General features: G+C 46.6%; 1 pseudogene; it reads right to left on the reverse strand.

Annotated features, from left to right (window-relative positions):
• Positions 1-540: 540 nt before the first annotated feature.
• Positions 541-1,434, reverse strand: LOC144501415 (microtubule-associated protein RP/EB family member 1 pseudogene; annotated as a pseudogene).
• Positions 1,435-8,203: the final 6,769 nt, after the last annotated feature.

Here is an 8,203-nt window from a genome sequence, read left to right on the forward strand (position 1 = left end):
TATTTGTAAGCAGCATCAGTCCATCTGGAGATATATCAAGTTGGTTTTGGGCTGCGTGGTTCACGAGGGTAAGGGGTTCCCTCAACTTCCCCATGGGCATGAACCAATGAGAACCACAGGCTCTAGTCCACTTGGCTGGATTCCCCAAAGCTGGTACCCCTCAAGGCTCAAAGCAAAGATCAACGATCGACGCTGACCAGCTGTCATCACAGCTGGGTCAAAGTCCTCGACCTCCCAAACTAACAGCCGTACAGACTGCAGTTCACCACCACCACCACAAGGGCAACTGGAATTGGCAAGAAATGCCAAACCTTACCTGATGTGGGACCCATATCCCAAAAACAAATGCACCAAAACATTTACCTTTGTCAGACAGGAATGGAAATGATGACAATTAGAGGAAGTCCACTTACTGAGAAAGGAGGTACATTTTAATTTAGCTTACACTAGCAACTTTCCACACACAACCATTCTTTCTAACTTTGCAGCAAATGAGGGGGCTTTACCCTCTAGCTGTTGGAGGGCAATGGGCTCACCCTGTTAATATTCCTCTGGTTCTTCAGGCTGCTCGCCGACAGCCTCCTGGGGAGTGAATCCATCATCGATGGAGTAGAGCACTTTCTCCACCTGCTGAATCAGTACATTGTCTTCCTGCTGATTCTCCTGATAGATCACTTCAATATTCCTCAACTTCCCAAAGTAAAAGTCTCTTTCTTTCTCCAGCTCCACCAGGTCAGCCTTTAGGCTCTTCACCTGCTCGGCCAGTTCAGCGATGTGCGTGTCGCCATTTCCTGACAAGCTGGACCTTTCTGAGGCATTTTTTAGAGTAGAACTAGGTGCTGCTGCCACGCTGCCCCCTTTCGGGGCTGCCTTGGAGCGCAGGAGGTAGGTGCCCGAGGACGATGACCGCAGAACCTTCTTGTCCAGGATGGTGGTGCTGGCACTGCTTGGGCCCGTGGCAGCACTCAGCGTGCTGAGCGTCTTCTTGGGCTTGTTGAAGACCGGGCCGTGAGTGACGGGTGGCGGACCAGCTTCCTGTCCCTGCCGGGACATCACCGGATCATAGGCCTTGCCATCGTAGTTGGCTTCGAAGAACCGCCTGAACCACTGAAGGAACTCAAAGTTGTCCTGGAACTTGCCTTTCATCAGCTTGTCCACCGCGATGATCTTGTCCACCTCCATCTTCTTGAAGGCTGCCTGCAGCAGTTTGAAGTTCTGGATGTACTCGTGTTCCAGCCGGGCGAGAAACTTCACTTTCTTTAGGATGATGGAGCCGGGGAAGAGCATGTCCATGAACTGGCAATAGGCCACACCTGAGCATAGCTGCTCAATCTTTGTGTAGTTCAGCTGAAGCGAGTCATTGACCCAGGCTAACATGTCATGTCGACTCAGGTTGTCGCTTGTCGAAGATGTAAAGTAAACGTTAACAGCCATTGGATTTGTTTCACTTCCACACAACCTTTTCACCTCCCCTCACGTTTATTTTCTCCCCCTTGCTTTTTCTTTTCTGCAAGTTTGGCTGCAACTGACTCCTTACAGTGACCTAGTCATTATGTCATAATCAGGGTAGTTAAATATGTTTCTGAGTACTGTCCCAGTGTAGTTACAAATAGGCAGCTTTTCAAAAAGTATTAATTTCATTCAACTAAAACACCTTTCATATATATCGCAATTCTAACAGAGTCAGAGATCCCACAGTACCTCACGGGAATGTTGGCACAAAACATTGGACATCAAGGAGCCACACAAGGAGATAGTCGGATCAGTGACTACAACATTGGCAAATAGGTAGGAGCATTATCAGGATGAAATAAAACCTGGCTGCTTGCCATGGTATTGCAGGAATTCCTCTGAGGAATGATTAAAAAGACAGGACCTTTATTCTCCGGAGTTTAAAGGAATGAGAGGTGATCTCATTCAAACAGACTAAATTCTTACAGGTCTTGACAGGAAGGATGTTTTCCCTGGTTTGGGAGGGTTCACAGTCTCAGAGTAAGGGGGAGGCCATTTTGGATGAGATCAGGAGGAATCTCTTACTCAGAGGGTGGTGAATGTTTGGAATCTGTGGAGGCTCAGTCGTTGAATATGTTCAAGACTGAGACTCATAGAGGTTTATAGCATGGAAACAAGCCCTTTGGCCCAACTTGTCCATGCCACTCAGTTCTTACCATTAAGCTATTCCAATTGCCCGTGTTTAGTCCATATCCCTCTATACCCATCTTACCCATGTAACTGTCTAAATGCTTTTTAAAAGACAAAATTGTACCCGCCTCTACTACTACCTCTGGCAGCTTGTTCCATATACTCGCCACCCTGTGTGTGAAAAAATTGCCCCTCTGGACCCTTTTGTATCTCTCCCCTCTCACCTTAAACCTATGCCCTCTAGTTTTAGACTCCCCTACCTTTGCTGTATGTGTGAGCCTGCTTGTCTGTGTAAGCTTTTCTGTGTGTGTTTCTGTTTTGTTGTGTGTTAGTGTTAGTTCACAGGAGTACTAGAATGATTATCTATCTTGGAAGCCATGGGAAGGGGTTACGGGTTGGGTAGGGGTTTGGATGGGGAAAGAGATGGCAGGTGGATGCAGGTTCGCCTGTCCGAATTTGGGACATAAAAAGTTGAATGAAAAGTGACATGCATTTCTATTCTTTTTTGATAATCTTATTGTGTGTGTGTGTGCGTGTGTGTATTTGACTGTGTGTGTGTGTGTGTGTCTGTTTTCCTGTGTGTATGCTGTATATGTGAATCTGTTTTTCTGTGTGAGTGCTATATGTATGTGTGTGTTTGTGTGTATTTTGACTGTGTGTGTGTCTGTTTATCTGTGTGTGCTGTATGTGTGAATCTGTTTTTCTGTGTGAGTGCTATATGTATGTGTGTGTTTGTGTGTATTTTGACTGTGTGTGTGTCTGTTTATCTGTGTGTGCTGTATGTGTGAATCTGTTTTTCTGAGTGAGTGCTGTATGTGTGTGTTTGTCTGTGTGTATTTGACAGTGCATGGGTATCTGTTTTTCTGTTTGCACACTGTAAGTTAATAAAATGCTGTGGCAATGAGGTATTGACATAGCAAAGGAGTTAGCTACATGACACTTCTTGGGAAAGCACATTTGATCGGTTCACTAATGGAAAGCTGTTGCTCTGCACAGCTGCTGAGTGACACACTGCACTCTCTACTTCAGATGATCAGCACGGGAGTCTCATTAAATCAATCAGCCATGGTGTGCACAGTTACGAGCTCCAGTAGAAAATATAATTATTATTCAACCACACAGCACGGGTTGTGGTATCACACTAGATTGAGCCCATGTTCACTTTCCTACATATTAGCCAAAGTCAGTCTTGATTCTGCAACACATTGATACCCACCCACCCGGGGTCAGTCATGGGCACAGTGCTAGTTTGTTCATTGAGGTACAAATCAAAAGCAGGATGGTGGGGCTGATGCTCAGTATATTGGATGTAAAATTATTTCGTCCCTCCCCAACCTTGCAAAATCAACTGCAGAAATTCTCACCTCTCTCACCTACAGTGCAGGTGTAGGCCATTTGGCCCATCGAGTCTGCACCAATCACAATCCCATCCAGGCCCCATCCATTTACCCTGCTAGTCTCCCTGACACTAAGAGGAAATTCAGCGTGGCCAATCAACCTAACCAGCACATCTTTGGAGTGTGGGAGGAAACCGGAGCACCTGGAGGAAACCCACACAGACATGGGGAGAACGTGCAAACTCTGCACAGACAGTGACCCAAGCCGGGAATCGAACCCGGGTTCCTGGTGCTGTGAGGCAGCAGTGCTAACCACTCTGCTACTGTGCCACCCCACAATTGCCACAAGCGAATTCAACTTCAGCAGACCAATTCCTTGTGTTAGTATTAGAATGATTATCGATCTTGGAAGCCATGGGAGGGCATTGGGTAGGAATTTGGATGCGGAAAGGGATGGCAGGCGGATGCAGGTTCTCCTGTCCAAATTTGAAACTGATGTATTTGGGGCATAAAAAGTTGAATGAAAAGTGACATGCATTTCTATTCTTTTTTGATAATCTTATTGCAAACCATTTTATTACAACGACAGTGAAGTGCAGTCACTGTTGTAAAGAAGTTAAAGTTTAGAGTTGATTTATTGGTGTCACAAGTAAGGCTTATATTAACGCTGCAATGAAGTTACTGTGACAATCCCCTAGTCGCCACACTCTGGCGCCTGTTTGGGTACACTGAGGGAGAATTTAGCATGGCCAATACACCTAACCAGCACGTCTTTCAGACTGTAGGAGGAAACCTACGCAGACACGGGGAGAACGTGCTGACTTCGCCCAGACATTAACCCAAGCCGGGAATCGAACTTAGGTCCCTGGCGATGTGAGACAGCAGTGCTAACCACTGTGCCACCGTGCCATACCCATGTGAGGGTTAAGAGTGCTCTTTTGCCCCTGGTCATTCCCCAGTCATGAATGAAATCTAACAGCCAATTCATGCACAGAAAGGCCCTACAAATAGCAAAATGATAATGGCCAGGTCATCTATTTCCGATGGTACTAGTTGAGTGAAAGAAATTGGCCAGGCCAAATCCTTTACTCTTTGAGTAAATTCCGCCCCATTGTCTTTTGCAGGGTGGGCAAAACCTCAATTTAGCATCTCATCTAGCGAACTGTGCCTCCCAAAGTGTAGCGCTGCCCTCAAATATTCGCCCCAGGAGTGTCAGGCCAGAATCGGTGCTGAAGTCTCTGGAATAGGATCTGAACCCACAATCCTGGGCTCACACCTGAGAACGGCACACACTGAGCCTCAGCTGACATTGCACATCTCCACTCCCGGAGTAGAGCTTCAGCAAACTGGAATGCAGGGTTGGACAGAGTCCAGATACACTGCCTCTACCACCCCCACTGCCCAAAATGGAGGCTCTGAGCTAGTGCCTTCGTTGTGTGATGTTATTGAGACAGAGTTGAAGGATCTGACCTCTGCACCCAATTTAGACTCAGTGCCAGCACTGGATGCAAAACTTGGTCAAATATTCTTTCCCCCTTGTCTTGAGCGGATACATCCAGAAAATGTTTTCTATTTTGGACAGAACTATAACAGACAGAACCGTGCTCCTTAAACTTGAGGCTACACTAGACCAGAACATGATAATGACTAAATCACCTGCTTTGTGATGTTGGTTGAGTGATAGATAGATATTGGTTGGAATACTGGAAGAAATCACCATCTTCAAACAATGTCATGGGATCCTTTACACCCACCTCAGTAGGTAGCTAAAGCTTCGATTTAATATCACATGAGGTCATGGCAGAATCTAAGTTGGAGAAATTAGATTGGAATTTTTATTCATTATTTTGTTCATCCGTGGGATGTGGGCATTGCTGGCTGGCCAACATTTATTACCCAACCCTAGTTGCCCTTGGAGGGCAGTTGAGAGTCAACCACATTGCTGTGGCTCTGGAGTCACATGTAGGCCAGACCAGGTAAGGACGGCAGATTTCCTTCCCCAAAGGACATTAGTGAACCAGATGGGTTTTTCCGACAATCGACAATGGTTCCATGGACATCGGTAGAATCTTTATTCCAGATATTTTTTATTGATTTCAAATTCCACCATTTGCCGTGGTGGGATTCGAACCCGGGTCTCCAGAACATTAGCTGAGTTTCTGGATTAATAATCTAGCGATAATACCACTACGCTATCGCCTTCCCTTTTTAAGGAAGTTGACATTCCTAAATTGATGGGACAGCTACCTTGTACCCTCTCATCCTTTCATTATGCTGCAGAAATATTAGTCTTCCTCAAAGACTTAATACACCCATGACTGCCAGTGAGATTTTAGTGAGCTGGACTGTTTCCATTGCTCTGCCTTTCACCTCTGGCAATCTCAGCTGAGTGACAAGTTTCAGAAAATGTCACAGAAGATGCTGTTTTATCAAAGTGGTGGCACACTTTCTGAACACCAAATGGAAGCCTTACATCGTGAATAGATGTATAAAATGTTGCCACATCCCACTGTGGCTTAATCATTTATATATTAATAGAGCTATCAACTTGAAGTGGTAAAAACAAAATAAATATTTACACTTTGGACACTGAGGAGTGCACGGCTCTCACAGTCAATGTGAGCAATCTGCACACACCTCACTTCACTTGTCCTTGTCTTTCATGGGTGTCACTTCAGTCAGGCCAGTAGGAAAAAAGCTATGCAGACAGAAACCAGCGGAATGTGGCAACCTTGTGCATGGGCAACAGTCAATAAAATGTCTCATGGGCCGCACTCAGAACCTTGATGGGTCGCATGTGACCCCCAGGTCGCAGGTTGCCCACTGCTAGCTGGTCTTGACCTATAGTTACCTCTCAACCAACACTTAGAAAGCAGCCATTTTCACATTGCTGGATGTGGAATCTTGCTGTGTTCAATTTGGCTGCCATATTACCCACATTACAAAAGTACCTTAGAGGCTGCGAGGCATTCTGGGGCATCCTGAAGTCATGAAGGGTGCCACACAAGAGCAAATCTCTCTTTCCTGTCGATGTGACTAAAGAAGAAAGGATATATTGAGAGAGATATGACTCAAGTCAATTCAGCAATATGGGTATAACCAGGTTGTTTAAGCTGGACAATGTATATATAACTAGGATGCATTCCTATCGAATTATCAACTTTCAGGCAGATGTCGCAGCCAGAGGGTAATTATTCGAACTTTTCACACTCATCAGGAGTTCTCAGCTACCAGCTGGGAGACAATGGGGGCGATTCTCCCATCAGCGCAGCGGGCCGGGAGACTTCAGCGGGACCAGATTAGCGCGATCCACGCTGGCTGTCCGGTCCCGAGCACCACTCCCAGTGCCAGATTTCTGGCGCCGTCAGCTCTGTGCCAGAAATAGGCGCAGATCTGTATTACGCATTCAGGGATACATTTAAATATGAGCACCTTAGCACCTTGGCACTGCCTATCAGGCATGGGGCAGTGCCAAGGTGTGGGGCATATGGGGGGTGCGGGGCTTAGGGAGTGATTGGTGGGGGTCGGGGGGTCCTGCAGCCACTTTGCAGTCGGGATCAGTGGGGGAATGAGGAAGGCCAGCAATCGGGGCGGGCTGGGGAAGTGGGATAAGCCGGGGGGGGGGGGGGGGGGGGGGGCGGCAGTCAGCCTGCTGGGGGGTCTGATGACAAGGACTGCCCCCTGCCTTTGAGCTCCTGATTGTGTCAATCATTGAACAGCTTTGTCCTGTGACCACAGGATAGGTACCCAAGAAGGTTAACCTCCCCATTGTCCATCACATTAGCTCGAAGTAATCTTTTAATTCTTAGCCTGTATTAGACCTGGGGGTCACATGCGGCCCATCAAGGTTCTGAGTGCGATCCATGAGACATTTTATTGACTGTTGCCCATGCACAAGGTTGCCACATTCCGCTGGTTTCTGTCTGCATGGCTTTTTTCCTACTGGCCTGACTGAAGTGACACCATGAAAAACAAGGACAAGTGAAGTGAGGTGTGTGCAGATTGCTCACATTGACTGTGAGAGCCGTGCGCTCCTCAGTGTCCAAAGTGTAAATATTTATTTTGTTTTTACCACTTCAAGTTGATAGCTCTATTAATATATAAATGACTAAGCCACAGTGGGATGTGGCAACATTTTATACCTCTATTCACGTGTAAGGCTTCCATTTGGTGTTCAGAAAGTGTGCCACCACTTTGAAAAAACAGCATCTTCTGTGACATTTTCTGAAACTTGTCAGCTGAGATTGCCAGGAGTGAAAGGCAGAGCAATGAAAACAGTCCAGCTCACTAAAATCTCACTGGCAGTCATGGGTGTATTAAGTCTTTGAGGAAGACTAATATTTCTGCAGCATAATGAAAGTGGGAGTAAGGTTCTGTCTTTCAGTTCAAAGGCGAAGCAGAGTTTGCTAGCTTAGTACATAATTCAGTGGAGCGTTCCAAAATGTGTGTGACTGTGATAGTCCCCACCCACGCTGAGGTCCTGGTCTTAGCTGTGTTACTAAGTAAACAAGACATGAAGATGGAGATGTACGTGGCCCACAAGCCCATCTTTTTTTACTCCACCATGGGACTTCCTTCAGAGGGACATGTTTGAGTCTGAGGACGGTGGCACAGTGGTTAGTACTGTTGCCTCACAGTGCCAGGGACCCGGGTTCAATTCCCAGCTTGGGTTTCTGTCTTGTGTGGAGTTTGCACATTCTCCCCATGTCTGCGTTTCCTCCGGG

Source organism: Mustelus asterias, chromosome 12 (assembly GCF_964213995.1).
Source record: "Mustelus asterias chromosome 12, sMusAst1.hap1.1, whole genome shotgun sequence".
NCBI lineage: Eukaryota > Metazoa > Chordata > Chondrichthyes > Carcharhiniformes > Triakidae > Mustelus > Mustelus asterias.